Genomic DNA, 24,822 nt, shown 5'->3' with positions numbered 1-24,822 from the left:
TATTTCATTTTGTTTTCATTAATTTTCTTATTTTTCCCATTAAAGCAGACTTAGCAATATTAATATTTGCCAAAGATCACACAGTTAGAAAACAGAAACGGGATACAAAACTTCACATTGATCTGACCCTCAATTTTTTGCTTTTAAGCAGCCTGCTCAGTGGCCTCATTTAATGAAGGTAAAGGAAATTATAAAGGTATTGAAATGAGGACCAAATTTCTCAGATCATGGTACTAAAATGTTCAGTTTCCACATCACACTAAATTATACACTTATACTGCTTGTCAAATGCACCTTGCTGGTGAGCTTGAAAGAAGAGAAGACGGGATATTGGTGCAGAATCATCACACAGGATCGGAGAGGACTCTTAGATTCAATGACTCTCAGAAAGTATTACGTATCAATTAAATCCAAGTGTTTCAGTTTGTACTCCATTAGTAGCAGGGTCTGTGACAGTCAAGTGAGAGTGTTTAGCTTATTTAGGTGTAATCTCAAGCAACACCAAGAGGGAAGAAGGAACAGAAGGCAGGAAGAGAGCAGCCAATAAAGAATGCACTATCAAGACCGTTATCATGAGGGAACCGGAAACTCATCCTGCCAGGGAGCTCAAGGAACCAGGATAGACCATGATATTCAGAGTTGTCCAGCCCAAAGTGAGGAAGCGGGAGCATTAATGCACCAACTACCTCCAGTCATAAGCAGAAGGAAGATTCCAGTAGGCATTTACTCTACTATTTTTTCCTCCAGAGCAGGCTTCAGCCACCAGAGAGAGCCCTCAGACAGTTGAAAATGGGTCAGGATGCACTAAAACATACAACCCGAAGAGATGCGGCCAGGGAACAACCGTGTCTAATGTCTGCTACCCCCGTGGCAGTCTACCTATCTCTTCTTAATGCTACTTATGTTTGAATACATTCAAGTCTGCTATATTATCTACTCTGCCATGTACGCTAAGGGATTTTAATTTTCTATGTCCTTGTTGAAGCTGTCCAGTCTTTATTAAATTCCTTCATCTCTCTAGTTGGAAAACATATATTCTAAAAAGCTTGACTTAAATACAACCATTTCCAACTTCTTCTCTGGCTACTCTGAGAAACAAAGCTATATTTTCACTTAAATTCTCTCGTGATATCAATGTCTTCCTATTTTATATTTACATATGTTTCTAGATCACCTAGCTGCTACCTGCTAATTTTGATTTATTTAAGAAGTTTCAAAGTACTATTTTGACACCTTTTGGGTATGTGGTTACCTATCATACTGCCAAGTACTTACCATGGGTTCAATAAAGGTCGAATTGGAACAAACATAATCATCTTTACCACTGAAATCACAAATGTCAGCCAAGTATTTTGAACACTAATATGGATTTCTGTTCAATAAATGGTTAATACATTTCCCATAGTTTAAAAATATTCACATGAGATTAATCTCAGAATAGCTTTTCCTGATTCCTGATCATATAGAAAAAATCATTCACAGAAAATATCTGGAAATGAATCCTCAGGTTAATTTTTCTGTAAAATTTCACGTTTGTTTAGGTTGATTTACAAGAATTACAATCTAGGCAGATAGCTTTCGAATTTTCCTTTGAAATTCTTCAAGACAAGTATTTTTCAAAGCATAGATTTAAAATTCTAAGATTATTTTCCCATAATTTTCAACAGATTTTTGCACAGAATATCAAACTTGTATTATGAAAGTGATTCTTAGGTCAACATAATTCACCAGTAATGTTCTTCAAATCGCAAGTATTGATCAAAGGCAAAGAACATCACAATGATTTTTCCCTTCATTAAGCAAATAATTATCTTCAAATAAATCACTAGATTATTTTTTAAAGCTACTATTAATTTACGTTAATGTTTGACAAACTATTTTTTCACATTAAAACTTCTTGGTGTTTCAGAGTTTATATCCAGAGGTACAATTGCTAAAGGCAGGTACATCTTTTCCTTCTAAGTATACCCAAGAGAAATAAAACTTTGGATGAAGGAGGACAGGAAACTTCATGTTTTGGTATAATATAATTATCATATAAATGGCTTTAATATAAAATAAAAGATTATAGAATATACAGCTAGAAAATAGTTCACCCAAGCATTTTCATTTTATAAAGAAAATGATGCCCTGAGAAGAGTAGTTCTTCTAATATTTAAGGCTAAAAAGAAATGAATTCACAACCTTCTGGTCTCCTAACTACATCTATTTCAAAAGGTAACCTCCCTCTGCCTGTTTCTTAAGTTCAGCCAATTAATAAGTAAGGCACAGGAGATGATAAGGAGGAGTCAATACACAGTACAATAGATGTAACCTACTAATCCATAACTTCATGGGCAAGTTTGAATAAGGAGCAGGAAGTGTTACTAGAATTATTGCCCAAGTGCAGGGTTCTCAAACTCAGTCTCAGAGATCTTTTAGACTCTTAAAATTGCCAGATACTCTAAAGAGCTTTTATTTAAATTTTTAAATCCATTGATAGTATATAGGAAATTTAAGCCAAAAAATACCTAAAATAGTATTAATTATTTAAAATAGCAGCAAACCTATTAAATGTTAAAATAACATTTTATGAAAAATACCTATAGTTAAAAAACGGTGTTGTAAGTGGCATTGTTTTATATTTTCCCATATCTTTTTAATGTCTTGCGTAGTAGACAGCTGGATCCCTACATCTGCTTCTGCATTCAGTCTGTTGCAATATCAGTTGCATTGTCAGATAGGCTCTGGAAATCTCTATTGTATATTCATAAGAGAATAAGCACGAAAAAAGGCAAATAACAGCTTAATATTGTCAAAATAGTTTTGATCTTCTGGATCCTATGAAAGGGTCTCAAATCTTCATGGTCCCTAGACTGCACTTTGAGAGTCAACGCATTAGTGTAAATCTCTCCTCATAGAAAATGGAAGCTCTGGGAATGGAAACATTCATAACCACATAAACAGACCTATAGAAGAAGCTTGAGCTCTGGAGTAAAAGGAATAAGATTCATAAGCTCAATGACTTTATGAATCCCATAACCTTTCTGAAGTTAAGGTTCATCAGAATGGCAATAACATTAGTGTATCAAAGGCTTACTTTAAAAACTTAACAATATGAAATCAAAACTCTATAAACTTCCTACAAACATTTTTCATGATCACTCACATTTTCATCCTATCATTTGCTTGTACAGAATCTTGTACCTTTACTGCAAAAGGTTTTATAGGTTTGTCTTTGCAAACCTAGTTCCTGTTATATCCACATGTATTTCCTGTCCTTAAAAACTGTCATTTCTATTCCTTTTATACTATCCTTGAGGTTATAAGAAATGGCTTTAATAAATTAAATACTAATTTAAGAAGAGAAAGCCCACTTTCCTTTTCTTGAACTTTCCATGTTGTGGTATATTTTCAATAAATATTAACTAGACAATTATATTATAGAACATTACTAGTATTTCCTTTCACCTCAGGCTGTTAGCCTCATTTTCATTTCCCTGGGGAAGCTACAGGAGCATTTCCTAATTAGAAAGGACGCCCTGAGAACTCTTCCTGCTTCCAAAGGAAAAGGACTGGAAGTGAGACTAAATCTGACCACATATAATTCAACTAATTCCTACCTGTTTCATTAATCAGAGAAGTTTCCCAAAGAACAGAATGATCTGTAGCTCAGGATATCCTGAGATCAAAAAATCTGGGGACTGAAAATGTATCAATGAATTGGTAAAAAAAAGATAAGCTAATAATGACAGCCATTTACATAATTTAAGGAGAGTCCAGAAACAGAAACAAGATTACAAAGAAATGAAATGGGAATGGGAAGACATGATAAAAGTGCCAAATGCAAATTACTGTGCCAGAACATATGATAGTTGGATAAGGAGGTTCAGAACTGTAGGCTTTCCTTGGACTGGGGAAAATCTGCGTATGTTCATGAGGTAATCAAAGGTAAAGACTGAAGGAAAAAAAAAGAGTATTTAATGGGCATATATTGAAAAAAATCTATAGCACAGACAACAATGTTAGCCTTGGAGAGGCATTACTCCACCCTCTAGTAAAGAAAGAAAGAGATAATTCATTCCTTAAATCAAAATTTATTTAGCGTGTGCCAATAGGTGTCACTATATCTAGACTCTTGGAGACTAGCAGTGATTACAACAGCCAAAACTCTGCCTTTGGGGCTTACATTCTAGTTGGCAAAAACTGACATCCAATTATTCAAAGTAACCATTCAATCAAGTGGAGAAGGAAGGAAGGAAGGGAAGAACAAGTGAAAGAAAGAAAGAGAGAGAGGGAAGGAGGAGAAAAGGGAGAAGGAAAGAAGTGGTCAGTGTTATGGGGATATTATATGGGATGGCGATCTAATTCTAAATAGGGGAAAGGTGTACTAAAAAAAAAAAACAAAACAAAACAAAAATTGAACAGGGACCTGAATGAAGATGGAGGTTAACCATGTAAAAATCTGAGGGAAAAGAATTCTAGGCAGAGGAAATGGCCAGTAAAAAGGCCCTATGGTGGGAATGAGCTAATGTGTTAAAGCGGAAGCAAGGCAGGCAGTGAGATAGCCTAGAATGAGCAAGGGAGAGAGTAGTGGAGCGTGAGGTCCAAGTGGTAATGAGGGTCTAGTTCATGGAAGATGTGACTGGCCATTTTAGTATTTTTGGGTTTAATCCTGAGTGAAATGAGTAACTGCTAGAGTTCTGAGCAGATGAGTTATGAAAAGGATTACTTTATCTGCTGTGTGGAGAAGAGATTTTAAGAGGTCAAAGAGAGAGGCAGGGAGGGCCATTAGGAGTCTATTACGATAATGCTGGTGAGAGAAGATTGTGGCTTGGACCTAGATGGTAGCCATGGAGATGATCAGACGTGGTTAGATTCTGGATATTTCTTCATTCTAATCTCACAGAATTTGCTGAAAAGTTTTGATGTGAGGTATGAAAGAAATGGAGGAGTCAGGAATGAATCATGAGGCTGAGGAACCTTATAAAGAACGGGAAGAAAAAAATGGAATGAGTTCAAGTGATAAGGAATTACACTTAACAGTAAAATGTCTTTGAGGTCATATTCCAAGACAGGGTGTCAGGCAATTTTAAGACAGTAAAACGTTTGAGACAGATGCTGTGCAAAACTTGATATGGAAGTGGGATAAAAATTTCCCCACATTTTTCAAACTCAACCTCCCCACCGCTTTAAGGAGCATAAGGACATTGATGTGTTCCTTGACAGAAACCTCAGAATTACTATGTACACCACAATTCTTGGTTAACCAGATCCTGTACATTTAATCTTTTAATATCTCCTGAAATTCACTGCTCCATGACACTCATATGAGGCTACTTCTTTTCATTGACATAAACTAAACTCCATCCCTGGATTGCTGGCGTTTGCCTTCTGCCCCAACCAGTTTCTCATGGAGTATAATTTTTTTTTTGAGTGATATGAATTCTTCTCCAGAAATTCCTTAAACAATCTAGGGAATAAAATGTTTGAGAAAACTCATTGACCCATAAACAATAGTTAAAATAATTAATAATTGTTGGTCAAATATGTTATTAATATTATCTGGGCAATATGTAATGTGAATTTATGGTTAGACTGTTATACAAGATTTTTAGCCTCCCAGAGTGTTATATAAAAATATATACAGGGGCGCCTGGGTGGCTCAGCGGGTTAAGCCGCTTGCCTTCGGCTCAGGTCATGATCTCAGGGTCCTGGGATCGAGCCCCGCATCGGGCTCTCTGCTCAGAAGCCTGCTTCTTCCTCTCTCTCTGCCTGCCTCTCTGTCTACTTGTGATCTCTCTCTGTCAAATGAATAAATAAAATCTTAAAAATATATATATATATATATATATATATATACAGTCATTATGCATGACCTTTATGGGGAATTTGGTTGTAGTTAACTACTATTCATGTAGCTAAGTCATCTTACTTCTACCATGGGATGTAAGGCTCAGCATGCCAAATAGAGTGAAAGGAACAAAGCAGATATGTTGACAAAAAAAGAACAAGTTTTTCTCTTCCAGAGCCATGGATATTTTCATTCATCATTCAGCATGTGTGACATCTCTTAATTTTCAAATCTGTGGACTGTGGAAAGAATAGGAAGGAAAGAAGAACATTATATATTTAAAATTTAATGCGAACAGATTAAAAAAAATGGCTCTTCCAGTTTCTGGACTGATTTCCAAACACATGAATCTCCTATATCTAATACTGACCTCAGAATTTAAAACAACAACAACAACAAACAAACAACTTCAGTTATACTTTAAGACTTGTATATTTTCATTGTATATTTTCAATATATATTTCATTCATTTCATAATCAAAAATTAATACATGGATTTATAAAATTATGAATTTTAGTTCTAAAAGGACCTTTGAAGATCACTTCTTGATTTTATGTGATTAGATTACTCATGTGTTCATTTAATAACAAACATTTTGAGCATCTGTCATATGCCATTCACTTTGTGAGATACACAGAATAAGTAGTGAAAATGATAGACACAAACACTTCCCTAGGAGGGTTCTAGGATTCGTAGAAGAGGCAATCAATTAGAACCATCATCATTTCACAAAACTATAGAACATGTAAGGTTCAGATTAACCCCAAGAGGGCCTGAATCATTAAGGAACATTTTTAAGAGGAGAAGACATTTAAACTGAAACCTAAGGAATGTTTAAGAATTGACCAGCTGAAGTTGTGAAACAAACAAAGCCCAGTACATGTTAAAGTCTAGATAGGAGACTCCGCAAAGCAGCTAATTGTGAACCTAAAAGAAGTTCCACAGTGTGTACATTTCAAATTGGCAAAGATAGCAAAGACACTTATCCTCCTTCAGAATCTGGAATGGTATTGTGATACATTGGTTCTGAACTCCTGTCCTCCATTTTTCTAGGTTTATGTTGTTTTTACCTTGATGTTAAAGTCCTAGAATTAATGCTCTTTTAAAATTTCTGTGTGTGCATATTTAGATTTCCCAACATTACCATGTTTTTGCCCTTTTTCCTGATCAAATCTGTTACTTGCTTTATCCATTAATTCTGCCAGCCTTTAAATCTATTCACATTTAATCTTGATTCAGTTTGCCATTTTTTTCTGCAAATAACAATTTTGTTCTGTTTTTGCATAATTGGTAATGTCATTATTTCACCCTGACTCTTGAAGCACTGATAGATTATTTCTGTATAAAATATGTCCAGATTAATAACTGTTTACGAGCACTGTGAAGATATTATCCCATTATCTTCTAGGGTGTGTTGTTACTCATGAGAAGTTGGCTATAACTCTATTTGCCTTACACTTTAGGTAAACAGTCTATTTCTTTGGGTGCTTTTAAGATTTTTTTTCTTTAAAAAGTGTAACTGTCATGTGTCCACATAGAGATTTCTTTTTAAATGTATCCTATTCAGGATTACATGTGATTCTTCAAAATTTGAACACATATTTCAAATTAAAAATATTTTTTCAATTTCAAAAAATATTCAACCATCATGAATTGGAATGGTATTTTCCCTCCATACTTTCTGTTGTTTGCTTCTGTAACCCCTAAATTCCTTCCCACTCTTTTTTTTTCTATCGCTTTACTTCATTGTGCAGATTTCTGGATAACTTCCTCAGAGATATTTTGTCATTAACAAAATCACTTCCTTTATTTAATGTACTACTTAACCTATCCATTGAGTACACTTATTGCAATAGTGATACTTTCTATTCCTAGAACTCCATTTGTTTTCTTCACATAATTGGCCACTTGTGCATTCAATCCTGTTATCTGTGTTCCCCTCTGCTCATTATTTTAAAAATATTTCCAAACTCTCTTAGATTATTATCTCTAGATCTCATATATAAATTTGCTTAAATACTCTGACTTTCTCAACTCAATGATTTTCCATTCTTTCATACTATGTTTTTTATTTGTTTGTTTTCTTAACGGTGATTTCACCTGAAGTGTGTGTTGTTCAGAGTGCAGACTGCGATAGTCTGAAGAATTTTTGAATGTCTGTGTTGTAAATACTATTCAGCAGAGCCCTTTTGTGTTTTCCATCTTTAATGGAAAACTAATGGATTTCACTGGTTTTATGTCTATTCTCATGTCAATATCTTGAACAATAGGCATTTTGTTCTATGTCCATAAGTGATCCAAATTTAATATTACCAAATAGTCACAGGTGAATCTAGTCCTATTCCAGATCTCAATATATATCAGGCTTCAGGGCCATATTTTAAAATTCCTACTTCATGAAAAAGACATTACTTTGGGTTTTATCTGTACCATAGAAGTTCAGTCCAGGTTCTCTGCATCACATAGGCTTCAGGTCTCAATTTCTCTCTCCAGGGATCTTGAAACCCCAAATTCTAATGCCTATTTTAACCTTCTTAATTCCATTATCCATTTAGCTTCAGCAATCTTTCAACACTATCTTTGAGTTAACTTTTCATTTTGAGTATTTGATAATCAATCATTTTTGGTTTTGATCTTAGATAGGCACTCTAAATTATCTTAATACATAGCTTTCTAATATAGAATTCTAAGTGTTTAGATCCTGGTGTGAGGTAAACTCTCCCAATGAACACAGTTAGTCAACATAATCTTCCATATCAACATGTCAACATGATCAAGGCTGGAGACAGGAAATCCTGTTTGGAGTGCTTCTCAAATTCTTTATATATATATATGTATATATATATATATATATATATATATATATATATATATGTGTGTGTGTGTGTGTGTGTGTGTGTGTGTGTGTGTAGTAGTAGTAGTAGTAGTGCCAAAGAATTAAAAGAAAAATTATCAGGTTATTCATTGAATTTTTGAGTTTAAAAAGAGAAATTTGTCATGATTGTGTTAATATTCCTGCAAATGGGATGAGTGAGATGTCATTAACTAAAATAGGAAACATATGAGGAGGCTTAGGCTGGGAAATTAGATTATAAGTTTCATTCTGGATACATTGATCTTGCTATCCCTTGAGACATCTATTCATAAACAGTTTGATATATTGTCTAATACCTAGGAAGAGTTTTGAACTGGATATTTTAAAAACTGGTAACAATCTGCATCTCATTTATAATTCAAACAAATTGAATGGGTTGAACACTGAACACTCAGCAGTGTATATAAATTGCAAAAAGAACAGATTTAAGATAGAAACCTGCATTATAGTGACATTTAAAAGATGGCAAAGAACTGGAAAGGAAAACTTAAAAAAAGAGCATCCCTACCAGTAGGAAGAAATGCAGGAAAAGATCATGGACTAGAAGCCAAAGGAATAAAATTTTCATAATGGAAGTAGTAGTCAAGAAGTAGTATCAAATACCTGTAGCTAAGCAAAAGAAGAAGCAAAAGTCCCCTCCAAATACAAATACATTGGTGAGCTTGATTAGAAAAGTTTTAGTCAATTCCTAAGTGGTGAACTGCAAATTGCAATGGAAGTGGAAAGCTCAGGTGATACGCAAATGGGAATTATTACCATGGATAAATTTTTAATTTGTTAAAGAATTAAGAAATTAAGAGGACTTAATAAATGTTGATGGATTGTAAGACTGGATGTCATAAAAGTTAATTCTCCCCAAACTGACCTATATATTTAATGAAATCAGAATAATTTCTTACTCAGTTTTGTATTCTGTGTAGAAATTAAGAAACCCAAGGTACAATTTCTGGGCAGATGCAAAGGAGCCAGAAGGGTCACGATGAACTAAAGAGGCTGGATAACTTACACTATTAGTCACCTAAACTTAATAAAACTGTAAGAAGGAAGACAGTGTGTATTGGCACAGGATTGTGTTATCAAACCATGGAGAAAAACAGAATTGCAAAACATATTCAGATTTGTATTTGAAACAAAGGTGACAAAGTGGTGTAGAAAGGAAGGGATGAACTTTTCAGTAAATGGTGTTGAGTCAATTGAATATCCATATGGGGGGAAAATTGCCCTTACTTCATACCATTCACAGAAAGTCAATTCCAGATGTATTATAGATCTAAGTAGGAAATATAAAACAATAAAGCTTTTAGTAAATACCTAGGAGAATATCTTCATGACTTGGGATACACAGAATTTCTTAAATAGTACTCAAAATACACTAATTATAATGAGAGAAACTGATCAATTGGACTATCATGGGACCCAATCCTGTATCAATTTTGCTAAAATAAGTGCCCCTTAATATAAAGAAATATGTAGAATCCCATGTGTGGCTCAACTGCTTCAAATCACCTTGAATAGTAGTGCTGGTTGTGGGCATGCAAGGAGAAAAGGCAAATCTCTGCTCAAAATCCATGTCTATTTCTATGGCAATAAACTGCTGACTCTTCCAAGGTGGAAGGATCCAAATGGCCAATCTACAACCAACTAGCCAGTTTGTCCCCTTAAGGAATAGTAACACATTTATAACTCATTGCTAGTCTCTGTTCCTGGAAGGTTGGACATTTGGCAACGGCGGTAAATAAGTCAGCCATGGAAAGTGAAAGTCCGTGTCATGGAACCTATGCATAGCTTCCATCTCCGCCATCATGGCTACTTTCATTGTGTACCCCTTGTTCCAACATTGGAGTAGTTGATGGCAAAGACTGGCTGGTCAACTGGCATTTTTTTGGTCTACATCATTATTTAGTGCTTGCTGCATGATTTGTGCATCATGGTAGACATACATATGCTCTATAGATTCTTCATTCTTTTTTTTTAATTTTAAAGATTTTATTTATTTATAAATAAATAAGAGAGAGAGAAGAGAAAGGGAACAAGCGAGAGCAGTAGAACAGGGGGAGGGAGAAGCAGACTCCCTGCTGAGTAGGGAGCCTGATGTGGGGTCAGATCCCAGGACACTGCTGCTCCCCGGTGCCCCTCTTCATTTTTTGTTCCCATTTTCCTATGTCTATTTATGTGTTTTTATTCCACACTTCCTATTTCTCCACTTTTAATTTTTTAATTTTATTTTTTTCTAAGTTTCTGACTAGCCCTCTATCTCATTTAATACTGCCCATGAGTCTATATATTTTCTAATCTTGGGACACTTCTTCTTCCACACAAGTTGGATGGCAGGGGCACAGTCTGAAGATCTTTCCATGGCAGATTTAGTCTTCTATAATCTCTTTCATGGCTACTTCAGAATGAGGTTGTACTACAATCACTATCAGTTTTCAAGCCAACCACCTGTCAACTAAAACGTGTTCATTTTTTTTTTCTCCTCATTTAGCTAGTTGCAAGACACTCCACACATGCCTACATTGTAAGTAGAGGGAGGGGCACTGATGCAGACTTGGTATGTGCCATGGGATTCTTGGTTATCTGCTCATGCTGCTTGCTTGGGCCCTCTATTCTTATTTGGGATTGATCCCAGGTAAACAACTTCCATTTTACAATGACATATATATAAGGCCCTCAACTATATGAAATGATGATTCTGATAGGATTCACTTCATGATCATCATTATGTGAGGCAGGGAGCAGAGGGCAGGAGCAAACTTGTCCTTAATTAAAAACCATTGTTCTAGAGCACCAGTGATAATCAGCAATAGCTATTTGGTCTGTTTTTCTTATTGTTAGGCTCTTCCTTCAATACCTGATTCATTTTTCTTTCACCGGTGACATTCTCCCAGGTCACTACTGGCGAATGTTTCAATAATTGGACCATGACTTTATAGCTGGGGTTGTCTGTGCTCTGCCTGTCATCAGTAAGGGAGTCTTCATTGTCAATTGAACATTAGTGATCTTGTGCTAAAACACTATCTTACCTCCTGTTTTCTTGGTTTCAGCTGTCACTGGTTAGGAAACAGACATGGACAAGATGTTTATTAGGAATGAACATCTGTTAAGGGGAAAGGAATGAAGCATGATTGGGAAGAAGAACTAAACTGTGATGTAGGTCTGACATAATGTCAGTAATCTCTGGGGGGGTGGAGATCCGGAGGGAATATTGTCCATCAGACTGTCCATTATGGGAACCAAATGACCAGGTTTTAGATCCTGACTCTCAGCAGATGCAAGCTCCCCTGGAGAAAGATATGAGCTCGGTAAAAAGTGGCCCTCTGCAACTTACGTAGACCCTGAAAATGTGGAGAACTGAAGGATGTCTTCTGACCATATTTCCAGCAGCCAGGCAGCAAGCCCTTCCTTGAGAGATCTAGGTGGCACACCTCTACATTAACTATATATATACATATGTATATGTATATATATGTGTGTATTTTTTTACACAATGAAAAGAGTATAAATTAAACAATTGTTATATGAAAACACACGAATCTTATAAATGTAATATTACGTGAAGGAGGCCAGACCTTCCTGCAAAAAGGAAGACTGTCTATAGAATGATTCTAAATATCTGCATTTCAAAAGGAGGCAAAACCCACAGATACTTTTGGAGGTCAATATAGTATTTGTCTTCAAATGGTGAAAGCCTAGGGCTTATATAGGATCTTTTGCCCCACTGTTTATGTTCTATTTCTTTATGTGGGTACAGGTTACACAGCTAAATTCCCTTAGTGATTGCACATTTTTCTCAGCATATTTAACACTTAAATTTTTTAAGGAAGTATTAAAATATGGCTATTAAATGGATGATAAAAATAGGATAGTAATTATGAGTTACTTTAAAGTTGTATTAGTCTACACTTCAGCATTACAAAATTTCATGAGAATCACAGTATATTATTTAAGATGCAGTCATAAATTACAATGACCACAAATAATAGCTTTAAATAAACAAAAACTTGATTTCTATCTCATACAAAAATTTAGAGGCAAAAAGTTCAGAGGTGCTGTGTTAGTTCTGCTCCCCAAAGTCCTCAGGGATACAGCTCACTCTAGGTAATTATCTCCCATTCCTACGGTAGGCTTGTCCTTGGGCACATGAAAATGGCTAAAACTGTAATAATAACACCCTATTTTAATAGTAATAACACCCTATTGTAATAAAAAGTAATAAGAAATAAAGAGAAAGGAAAGAGGGTATGAGGCAGATGTTATTTAAATAAATGTCCAAGAAACCGCCACAAGACTACAGCCATACCTTGGAGATAGTGTGGTTTCAGTTCCAGACAACTGCAATAAGGCAAGTATCACAATAAAGGGAGCCAAATGAGTTTTTCGGTTCCCCAATGAATATAAAAGTTATATTTACACTATACTGTAGTGTATTAAGCGCGCAAAGGCCTTAAGTCTAAAACAACATACATAACCTAATTAAAAATGCTTTACTGCTAAAAATGCTAAGCACTATCTGAGCTTCCAGCAAGTCAAACATAATCTTTTGGCTGGTAGAGTTTGTTGCCTCTTTGTGGAAAGCTGCTAACTGATCGGGGTGGTAGTTGCTGAAGGCTGGGGTGGCTGTGGCAATTTCTTAAAATAAGACAATTATGATGTTTGCCACATGGATTGACTCTTCCTTTCACAAAAGAGTTCTTTGTAGCATACAAAGCTGTTTTACGGCATTTTCCCCACAGAACTTTCAAAAGTCAATCTTCTCAAACCCCACTGCTGCTTTATCAACTAAATTTATATAATATTCGAAATCCTTTGCTGTCATTTTGACAATCTTCACAGCATCTTCATCAGGAGTAGATTCCACTTCAAGAAGCCATTTTCTTTGCTCACGCATAAAAGCAACTTGAGATTTTTTTCCTGAGACTGCAACAATTCAATCTCATATACAGGCTCCACTTCTAATTCCGCTTCTCTTGGGGCTCTTGGGTGGCTCAGTCGGTTTAAGCATCCAACTCTTGGTTTCTGCTGAGATCATGATCTCAGGCCTTGGGATGGAGCCCACTTTCACACTCCCCACTCAGCGGGAACTTTGTTTGAGATTTTCTCTCTACCTATCCCCCTGTTTCTCCCTCACATACACACTTTCACTCTAATTCTACTTCTCTTGCTGTTTCCACCACATCTGCATTTTCTTCCTCCATTGAACTCTTAAACCCCCAGAAGTCATCCATGAGGACTGGAATCAATTTTTTTTTCCAAATTTTTGTTCATGTTGATATTTTGAACTCCTCTAATGAATCACAAGTGTTTTTAATGGCCCCTAGAATAGTGAATCCTTTCCTGAAGGCTCTTAATTTACTTTGTCCAGATCCATCAGAGGAATCACTGTCTATGGCAGCTACAGCTTTACAAAATTTTCTTAAATAGTAAGACTTAAAAGTTGAAATTAGTCCTTGACTCATGGGATGCAGAATTGATATTGCATTAGCAGGCATGAAAACAATATTAATCTCACTGCACATCTGCATCAGAGCTCTTGGTGACCAGATGTATTGTCAATGAGTGGTAATATTTTGGAAGCAATCTTCCTTTTCTGAGCAGTAGTTCTCAGTGGTGGGCTTAAAATATTTAGTGAACCATGCTGTGTAGACTGACTGATGTCTTCCAGGCTTTCGTGTTCATTTATTGAGCCAAAAAGAGTAGATTTTGTATAATTCTTAAGGGCCCTTTGATTTTCAGAATGGTAAGCAAGCACTGGTTTTAATTTAAAGTCTCCATCTGCATTAGTCCTTAATAAGAGAGTCAGTCTAGCCTTTGAGGCTTTGAAGCCAGACATTGACTTCTCCTCTCTAGCTAGGAAAGTCCTAGATGACATCTTCTTCCAATAGAAGACTGTTTTGTCTATATTGAAAATCTGTTGTTTAGCACAACCACCTTTATGAATTACCTTAGCTAGATCTTCTGAATACAAGAGTAGCACTTTTGACTTCCTTCAAGAACTTGCTTTTGCATTCACAACTTGGCCAACTTTTTGGTGCAAGAGGTCTCTAGCTTTCTGTTTCTCTCAACTTTAGGCATGCCTCCTTCACTAAGCTTAACCATTTCTAGCTTTTGATTTAAAGTGAGAGATGTATGATTCTTTTACTTGAACACTTAGAGCCCATCATAGGATTATTAACTAATTTTAATATTGTTGTGTCTTGGACAATAGGGAGATCTGAGGAAAGAAGGAGGGATGGGGGAATGGCTGGTGGATGTAGCAGTCCAGACACACACATTTATCAATCACATTTGCTGTTGTGTATTGGTGTGCTTCATGGTGCCTCAAAACAATGACAACAGTAATATCAAAGATCACTAATCACAGATTACCCTAACAGATATAATAATAATGAAAAAAAGTTTGAAATACTATAACAATTACCAAAATGAGCCACAAAGACACAAAGTGAGCAAATGCTATTGGAAGAATGATGCCAATAGACTTGGTCAATGCAGGGTTTCCATAAACCTTCAATTTGTTTAAAAAAAAAAAAAACAATAACTGCAAAGCTCAATAAATCAAGGTATGCCTGTGTTTCTATTCATGCCTTTGACCCCAAATTAGTCGTATGTCAATCACTTGGAACAAAGACGTTCGGGAAATAAAAGACTCACTTTGAACAGTTGTGTCTCCCTCTAAAAACACTGAGATTCTTTGCCTCAGGAAAAAGGAGAAAACAGCTGTTTTGTTCAGCCATCAATCTCTATGGCACAGGGGAAACAGTAACAGTTTTTAGGTTCCTGGTTTAAAAATAACAATAGTGAGTTTTAAAATGTCACATTCACCACAAGGAACTTTAAGAAAGAGTTAGCACGAATTATTCTTCCATCATTTGGGAAAAAATGATCACCTTAATGAAAGTGAGGTAATACAACATAACTAAGACAAAGAACTGTGTCACTAATAGACTGTTATTAATTTTTAAAAACATAGTCTGTCACCAGCTGATTACAAACACTTTTGAGGAGAGCCAAAGTTTCAGGAAACACAAAGTAATAGGTGGCGGAAAGTAGATATTCTCACAGATATTACATTTCATTAGTTTAATCATATTGGAGAGTACCCAGGAAAGTATACTTCCTTTATAATTTGTTAAGGTGAAAAAGTCATGTTCACTGAAAATTGCTCCTGATTTAACTCATCCCGAGATAAATATTCTGAAAAGCGGGGAAATATTTTACATTTCTCCATTAAATTATAGCCATATGCATTGCACACACATAAGAAATGTAAATATGCTGTAATGAAGTATATTTTGAAATATGTAAGAAATTATTTTTTCCATTTCTATAAAATTATGTTTAAGTATCCTCTTCAATCATCTGTCCTTCTCTGCCTAGAATTTTATCTCCATTTCTTTAGAAGTATATTTCTTGAAAATGTTGATTTTCACCACTAGATCCCTATCCTTACCTATCATTCGTTATTTCCAATTTTATGATCTGGTATTTTATGTAACAGTGCAGTGCATCAGCTCTCACAAATTCAGCATTAATAATCAAATAAATCTGGAATTTTTTCAGCCTTTATTTTACAGATTAACTGTATAGTGTTTGATACTATTGACCACTCTTTCTGCTCATGTATTCTTAAAATCCTGATCTTCCCTCTAATAACTTCTTACACAATCTTCTTCATTTCACTTGCTGGTGACTGCAAAATTTTGGCTACTCAAACTTAAATCTTTGGGGGTCATTCTAGACTGTCAGTTTCTCTTACACCCTACTTCTAAAGCCATGAAGAAACCCCCCTGGTTCCACCTTACATTTCATTCTCTCCACTGGAACTACACTCGGCCATGCACAACACCTCTCACCTGATTCATTGCAAAGGCCTCCGACTGGTCTCCCTTCTTCTTTCCTTTATTCTGATACATAACTTAGCACTATAAGTGATTCTTCCAAAACAGAGATGAGACCACATCTCTCCTCAAAAATCTGAAATGGCTCCCAACTTCACTGTGAATATAAGGGAAAGTTATCCAATGGTGTACGAAGTCCTGTGACACCTGCCCCTATTCCTGTTGCCTCTCTGACCTTATCTCTGAACACCTTTTTATCTATTTTAGTGGCCAACAAGTCTACTTGCTACTAATAAAACACTGTTTTAGATGAGTGCTTTAGAAAACCCATTTCGATTGCCAGAAAGAAAAAGTAGTGACCACCCAAAGCACAGAAAAATGCTAGCATGTAAGTGGTCTCCAGAGCAATCATAACACATCCCTAATACTGCCAGTACTCTTTCTCTCAGCATGCTTTCTTTCTCCACACTGGCTTCATTTTTTTTTTAAGCTGCCATTCTCCACAGATGGGAAATACCACCTCCTGGCAGATCCTAGATTCAGACCTTCTCAAGGTGAGTCGTAATGTGAAAAATTCAAGAAACATTAGTGTAACGGACTTCATGTTTGTAGCCCCACAAAACTCGTATGTTAAAACCTCATTCCCCAGTGTGATGGTATTTGCATATGGGGCCTTTGGGTAATTAGGTAATTAGGTCATGAGTGTGGAGACCACAGGATAGGATTAGTGACCTTATAGGAAGAAACAGGAGAGAGTTTGCTTCTCTCTCTGTGTGTCCACCATGTGAGGCTACAAGAAGATGGCTATCCACCCACAAACTGGAAAGAGAATTCTCACCAAGAACCAAATATGCTGGTATCTTAACTTTGGACTTCAGAGTTTCCAGAACTGGAAGAAATAAGTTTGTTGTTTAATTCACTCAGTCTATTGTAATTTGCTAGAGCAGTCCCAGCAGACTAAACAACTAGCTTCGCTTGAAGTAGAGGAAGAGACTGAATTCAGGAAACAGATTGTTTTATTCAAATCTCATCTCTGATACTAATTAACCATGTGACTTTTAGAAAGTTACTTAATTTTTCTGGACCTTATTATTCCCAGTAAATTATGAATAACAATAGTGTCTATCCAATACAAATGTCATGAGATCAATGAATATATGTAAGTGTTTAGAAATGCTACCAGCATAGCACAAAAGAAAGGAATTGGTGATTATTGCACTGTGAGAATGTATAGTTAGCTGATTGGAATGAATCAGGAGCTCCTGTTCTGCCAGCAGTGCAAGTTCATTGTACCATGCCAAATAAGGGGCAATAGGAAGAATAATGTTTGGGCTCATGAGGTTCTGCCATTTACTAATAATAAATCAATCTATTTTTAGAATTCAAATGTTTATTGCTTTTATGTAGTGTCTACTATGTAATCGTGTGTTTAAATGTAAAATTGGTTTGAATTTGTTTCTCTTTGTGATTCCAAGATAAAAGACTTACCACCAAGGAACTCTACATGGGTTAGAATCTGAAGTAGCCGGATACCTGCAAGAGATTTAATTCAAATACAGTGCATGGAATTGTGGTTTCAGAGAATCCAACAACATACCAAGGCATGGGAGTTGATATTATGTTTGAAAAGAGCATAAAGATTTCAGATTGTTCTGAAATTCATAAGACTCCCAGCTTCTAGGTCTTTGAAAAAGTTTCTGTTGTCTATAAGCCCCCCAAAAAAAAATTAAATACAGAAAATAAACACAAGAAAAGTGAGTTGATTGAAAATATGCACTAGAATAAGCTGTTTTCAGTCATAACAAAAAAGAATTCTGAGTGTTTGCAGCAATATTATTCTATATGTGTGCATGTGTGTGTGTACTGTACATGTATGAATGTGCTTTAACACCTACCTACATGAATACATATTAAAAATCTCAGAGGGGCGCCTGGGTGGCTCAGTGGGTTAAGCCGCTGCCTTCGGCTCAGGTCATGATCTCGGAGTCCTGGGATGGAGCCCCGCATCGGGCTCTCTGCTCAGCAGGGAGCCTGCTTCCTCCTCTCTCTCTGCCTGCCTCTCTGCCTGCTTGTGATCTCTCTGTCAAATAAATAAATAAAATCTTAAAAAAAAAATCTCAGAGATGCTGATGGCTTCCACTGAATGAGCCATAAATGTCAGGTGTCAATCCCTGTGACTCACTGTACAGATTTTCAAGATGGCTACAATAACATATCCACTCTGTGGAAATGTTATTGTAAGTATGAAAATTAAAAACAATAATAATAACTTGGCATTTATTATTTTATTGGGTATTTTCAATGTGTCTAATTCAAACAACACATATTAATTAGATTATTATAATACTTTTATTTCTGTAGTAATTTGACTCATTATTTCCTTGAGTGTAAGTTCCACAAGAATGAAGGGTCAATGCTGATTTTGTTCCATTTTACCCTCGATCCTAGAGTACAGCCTTGGATTCAATAAATATCTGGTAATTTAAAAACCCTCCATGACATAGTCAATTAATTTATGATTCTTTTTTTTAAAGATTTTATTTACTTATTTGAGAGACAGAGATCACAGGTAGGCAGGGAGGCAGGCAGAGAGAAAGAGAGGAGGAAGCAGGCTCCCCTCTGAACAGAGAGCCCGATGTGGGGTTCTATCCCAGGACCCCAGGATCATGACCTGAGCTGAAGGCAGAGGCTTTAACCCACTGAGCCACCCAAGGCATCCCAGTGTGTGTGTTTATATAATTAAAATACATATAAAAATTTAACAATTTTATCATTCTAAAGTATACAGTTCCATGGTATTTAATATATTCATTATGGTGGGGAAGTATCACTACTAGCTAGTTCCAGAATATTTTCATCACATTACAAGGAAAGTCCATTCCCATTAAGCAGTCACTCTCAATCCCTTCCTCTTCCAAGCCCTGATACTAATCTGCTTTTTATTTCTATGAATTTATCTATTATGGCTTTTTTCAATCAGCACACTTTCAATTTTGATCCAATTTGTAGCATTTATTTGTATTTCATTTATTTTAATGACTGAAATAATTTCACATTGCATGGGTGTACCACATTTTATTTACCCATTTAGCAGTTGATGACATGTGGGTTATTTCTACCATTCAGTTATTATGAATCATCCTGTGACAGCCATTCATGTACCTGTTTTTGTTTGCACACCAGCTTTTAATTCTTTGGGATATATACCTAAGAAGAGAATTCCTGAGTCATGTGGTATTGATGCTTAATGCACTGGAAGTTCTGGAAATGCACTGGAAGTGATCTGCTGTACAACAGAGTACCTGTACTTAAGAGTAATATATTGTGCACTTTAAAATACATGAAGACAGAGCTCATGCTAAGTGATTTTTTTCAACAAACAAATAAATCCAAAAACACATACACAAAAGAACATAAGGAAAGGTGATAGATATATAAATATCTTTATTGTGGCAATGGTATTAAGGATTATGCATATACCCAAAGTCATCAAGATATATACATTAAATGTATACAATTTTGAGTATCAACTATACCTCAATAAAGTTTTTTAAAAACACTAGTGAGGATGCAGTGTTGCAGAAATGCAAGTTTTCACAGATATGAGAAAAAGTATACTTACAAATGGAGATAATAGAAGAAAAACAACATGATTTTAAGAAAAAAATATTAGACATTTTTCCAAAAAAGACTTACAGATGACCAGTATGTATATAAAAAGATGCTCAACATCACTAACCATCAGGGAAATGCAAATTAAAACTGGGGGATAGCATCTCACATTTGTTAGGATGGCTATTATCAAAAAGACCAGAGACAACAAGTGTCAGTGAGGGTGTGGAGAAAAGGGAATTCTTGTACCCTGTGTTAGGAATATAAATTGGTACACCATTTTGGAAAATGGGGTTTCCTCAAAAAATTAAAAATACAACTACCACATGATCTATCAATCCCACTTCTGGTATATATCAAAAGATATGAAATTAATATCTTAAAGAGATATATGTACTTCTATGTTCATTGCAGCCAATATTTTTCAAAATAGCCAAGACATAGAAACAACCTATGTGTCCATCAAGAGATGAATGGACAAAGAAAATATGTCATATACATATATAATGGAAAATTATTCAGCCATACGAAAACAAAGTAAATCTTGTTATTCACAACAACATGGATGAACTTCAAGGACATTACACTAAATAAACCAAACACAGAAAGCAAAATATTGTATAATTTCACATGTGGAATCTAAAGTCAAATTCACATAAGCAGAGGGTAGATGGTGGTTGCTAGGGGTTGGGAGGTGGGGAAAATAGGGAGATGTTAGTCAAAATGTACAAACTTTCAGTTATGAGTAAGATCTGAAGATCTAATGAACAGCACTGTGACTTAGTTAATAATACTGCTTACTTGAAATTTGCTAAGAGAGTAGATCTTAAATGTTCTTAACCACACACAAAAAATGTCAACTATGTGAGGTGATGGATGTGTTAATTAGCTTGATTATGGTAATCATTTTATAATGTATACTGATATCAAACCATCATGTTATATACCTTAAATACATACAATTTTATTTGATAATTATACCTCAATAAAATTGGAAAAATAAATGCCTTAATTAAAAATATTAAAAATGAGAATAACTATAGTAAGAGGTTAGGAAACAATTTTATAAAGAAGTAGACTTGAGCTAAAATACGTGAAGTGAGGCAGTTGAAAGAAGAACTTTCTGGGCAGAGTGTACAACTCGTGCAAAAACCCTGTGCAGGAATCTGAGGAAGTGAATGGAGGCCAGTACATCTCAACTTCAGAGAAAAAGTTGGAGGTTGGTACGAGAAGAAGATGGAGAGATATGCAGAGTCCAGGCATGTCATGGAGACTATGCTTGAAACACAGGCTTATTTAAGATATTTATTCTTTATCCAAAGAGCAATGACAGTTTCTGGAAGGTTTTAATTGTGCGATAGAGAATAAAATCAATTTTGAGATTTTTAAAGACTGTTATGGTGATAACCTCTAAGACCGAATATGAGGAGATGAAAATGGATGCAGTGAAATTAGTTAAGAATTTATTCCTTACAAATAATTAATTGTGTCTGTCCATACTTGGACCATCATAGCAGTGATGTGGGAAAATAAAATATGTACTACTTGGTGATGATTTGTATATGGGGACTAAAGGAAAAATAAGGGAAAAATCCAAGTGAAGATATGGAATTAAGAGTTAAATCTATAGAGTTCGGAACAGAGGTCTGAACTGTATATAAAAAGTTGGAAGTCCTTGAAATGGTGACTGAAACCAAAGGTTTGATTAAGTTTGGAGAATATGGACCAAGGAAAGCCTTAGCAAACTTTTGTTTTTAATATTTAATTACCAGTTAGAGAAAAATGAACTACCAAGTTGGGTTGGCAAAGAACTACCAGACAAGTAGGAATAAAGCACAGCACAATGGGATACTAAAAATCACTGAGAATTAAGTTAGGCCAATTTTGAAATCAGTCCTTTGAATTTAGCAACATAGAGAGGCTTGCTAACCTTAGGGAGAACTAATTCAGGAGTAGTAGTAGAAGAAATCTTCCTCAGATTGAAAAGCAAGTGAAATAGGAAAAAAAAAAAAATTAGAAGAGTTTTTGTTTGTTTGTTTGTTTGTTTGTTTGTTTAAGTTTGGCTGTTATGGGGGAAATGAGATTTAATGTTTCAGCAACAAAAGAATGTATTGGAGAAAAGGAAAATTGAGAGGCCACTGATATTTGGCAGGGATCTGGAGGAAATATGTCTAAAGCACATTAGAAAGATTATCTTTACATAGGAGAAAAAAGTACTGTATGTATAAAGTGAAACATCTAATGGTGGGTAAGATTTGGGTAGCTTTATAGTTTTGTAGTGATGAGTAGAAAATGATAGCTTCAATTTTTTTTCTGGAAAGTAGAATGAAAGATTACTTGGAAGTATTGGGAGAGGTAACGATTTGCAAAGAGGGAAAGGTTCCAATGTATATCTCAGTCTCTAGGAAATTTCTGCAAGTAGGTGAGGAAGCTTGACTCTGGAATCTGACTCAATAGAATCCCACTGAAATGAAATTTTCCCATTTGGACACTGCTTGCATAGACATCATAATTAAAACCAATTTGTTAGTTATAGCTCTCCATCTGGCATTGTTTTCTGATGGTTGCAAGCCCCAGGTAAATTCTTATTTCAGAGATAATAATTATCTAAAATACAGAGAGTATTAAAAGAGAGTGGAGGGCATGTGGACAATGCACTGGCTGAGGAGCCACCATGGGCACCTTGCTGCATGAGCACCAGCCTACAGCCAGCATTGAAGCTATAAGAAACTTGACCAGGACCCTGGGGACAGTAGCCCCTCCAGTGAATGGTGGCCTCAAACATTGGGGTTGTGGTCACCTCCCTCTTCATGACACCCCTGGGTGTGGTGAAGGTATGCTTGTAGTCTTGGTGTCCCTAGGTGGCCAATAAGTCAATGCCCTCTTGCAGACTCTGGAGCCTCTGCTAGGCCAAGAGGAAGTACCACTTCTACTGCAGTGGTGCCCTGGAGCCCCAGTTCCTGTTCCCAAACAGTGCCTGCTGTGCCACCTAGTTTCAGGACATGCTCCCTTCTCTGGCACCATGGCTGCCGTGGTGAAGATGATGAGACATGAAGTCACCAGGACCCTGTGGAGCAGCCTCCCAGCCACCTGGTTGTGACTCTGCCAACCTCTGCCTCGTACTTCCCTGCCTACAACCAACCCAACCCAAGGCCTTCCTTTTTGGTTGACCCGGCTTTTGACCTCTTCGCACACAGGGTGGTGGGGGCACTGGCTAGCATGGGCACCGTGACAGTGACAAGCTCCCTGGAGCTAGTGTGGACAAAGCTGCTAGCTCTGCACATGTTACACCGTGGCTGATGCTCTTGTCTAGATGGCCGTGACCCAGGGCACCTGGTGATCAGTGTGGCTGGGCTGGGACCCCACTGCCCTTCAGGATGCACCCTTTTCTGCTCTGTACTGGTTCAACTATGAGCTGGTGAAGAGCTGACTGAGTGGGCTCAGGCCAAAGGACCAAGCACCCATGGGCATCAGCTTTGTGGCTGGTGGCATCTCAGGGATGGCGGCAGTTGGAAGCTGTGCAGACTCTACCACCCTTCCCCGGGGTGGAGACTCAAGGCCAGGTCACACTGAGAGCTCTGGAGGCTGTGAGTGACACCCCTCCCTTACCCACTCCACCTGACTGTTGCCACTACAGAGGATCCAGCTGAGGGATGTCGGGGGAACTCACCAGGCCTCCTTCTCAGGACAAGGATCTTCAGGGGCACCCCTGCCTCTTGCGTCATCATGATCAGCTCTTATGAGCTGAGTTCAGCAAAAGCTTCTTCCAGAGGCTCAATGGGGAAAAGCCTCTGGGTTCTTGAAAGGAGCCAGGGGGCAAGGACCCTATCTCCTCCATGGATGAGAGTAGGGCAGAAGGAACCTGAGCCAAGAGCCTAGTCCTTAGCACTGAGAGGAGGGCCTCATTTTCCTTCCCTCTCAACTATGAGCCCCAGGGGAAGGGGGCTGCCCCTCTGGGTCTGCCCAGACCCCATCTTAGACAACTTTCTTCTTGCTGTTCCTCATTTCCAACCATGATCATCAATTTTCCACCATCCCTGCCAAGTTAAAGGCCTACTATGTGTCCCCTCCCCTCTCACCATTTCCCTGTGTTTGCCATAGCTGTGTCTACTCCCAACAGACTCAAAACCCTGGGCCTGGTGTAGTCTGTATCCACACTCCTTAAGTCTAAAGATGATGAAATTCTTAAAAATAAACAAATGAATAATAAAGTGTTATTAAAATAAAGTGTTTTACCCTGAATATCCTTCTTTGTCTTATTTTGTTGGAAGTATGTTCTCCCAGATTCTTTGCCTCTATCTGGCCATTACTGAAATGATTCTGTCATCTCAATCTTTAGGAATCTACATATAAGAAAAAGGGGATATTTGGGGCACCTGGAAGGCTCAGTCAGTTAAGTACCTGCCTTCAGCTCAGGTCATGTTCCCAGGGTCTTGGGATAAAGCTCCATATCGGGATCCCTGCTCAGCAAGGAGTCTGCCTCTCCCCTGCCCTCCCCCTGCTCATTCTCTCTCTCTCTCTCAATAAATAAAACATCTTTAAAAATATATGTACACACACACACATATATAGGCCCAGACAGTTCAGATAAATTATCCTAATTTCTGGGAGGCTAAATATAAAGCTAAACATATTCTTTAGAAATAAAAGAAATAAACTAGTG

General features: G+C 36.7%; 1 pseudogene; it reads left to right on the top strand.

Annotated features, from left to right (window-relative positions):
• Window positions 1-4,789: 4,789 nt before the first annotated feature.
• LOC125097235 (probable mitochondrial glutathione transporter SLC25A39) lies at window positions 4,790-23,962 on the top strand (annotated as a pseudogene).
• Window positions 23,963-24,822: the final 860 nt, after the last annotated feature.

This window comes from Lutra lutra, chromosome 4, assembly GCF_902655055.1.
Source record: "Lutra lutra chromosome 4, mLutLut1.2, whole genome shotgun sequence".
In the NCBI taxonomy this organism is placed as follows: Eukaryota; Metazoa; Chordata; class Mammalia; order Carnivora; family Mustelidae; genus Lutra; species Lutra lutra.
The sequence above is the reverse complement of the archived record's forward strand: the minus strand, read 5'-3'. Positions and strand labels throughout refer to the sequence as shown.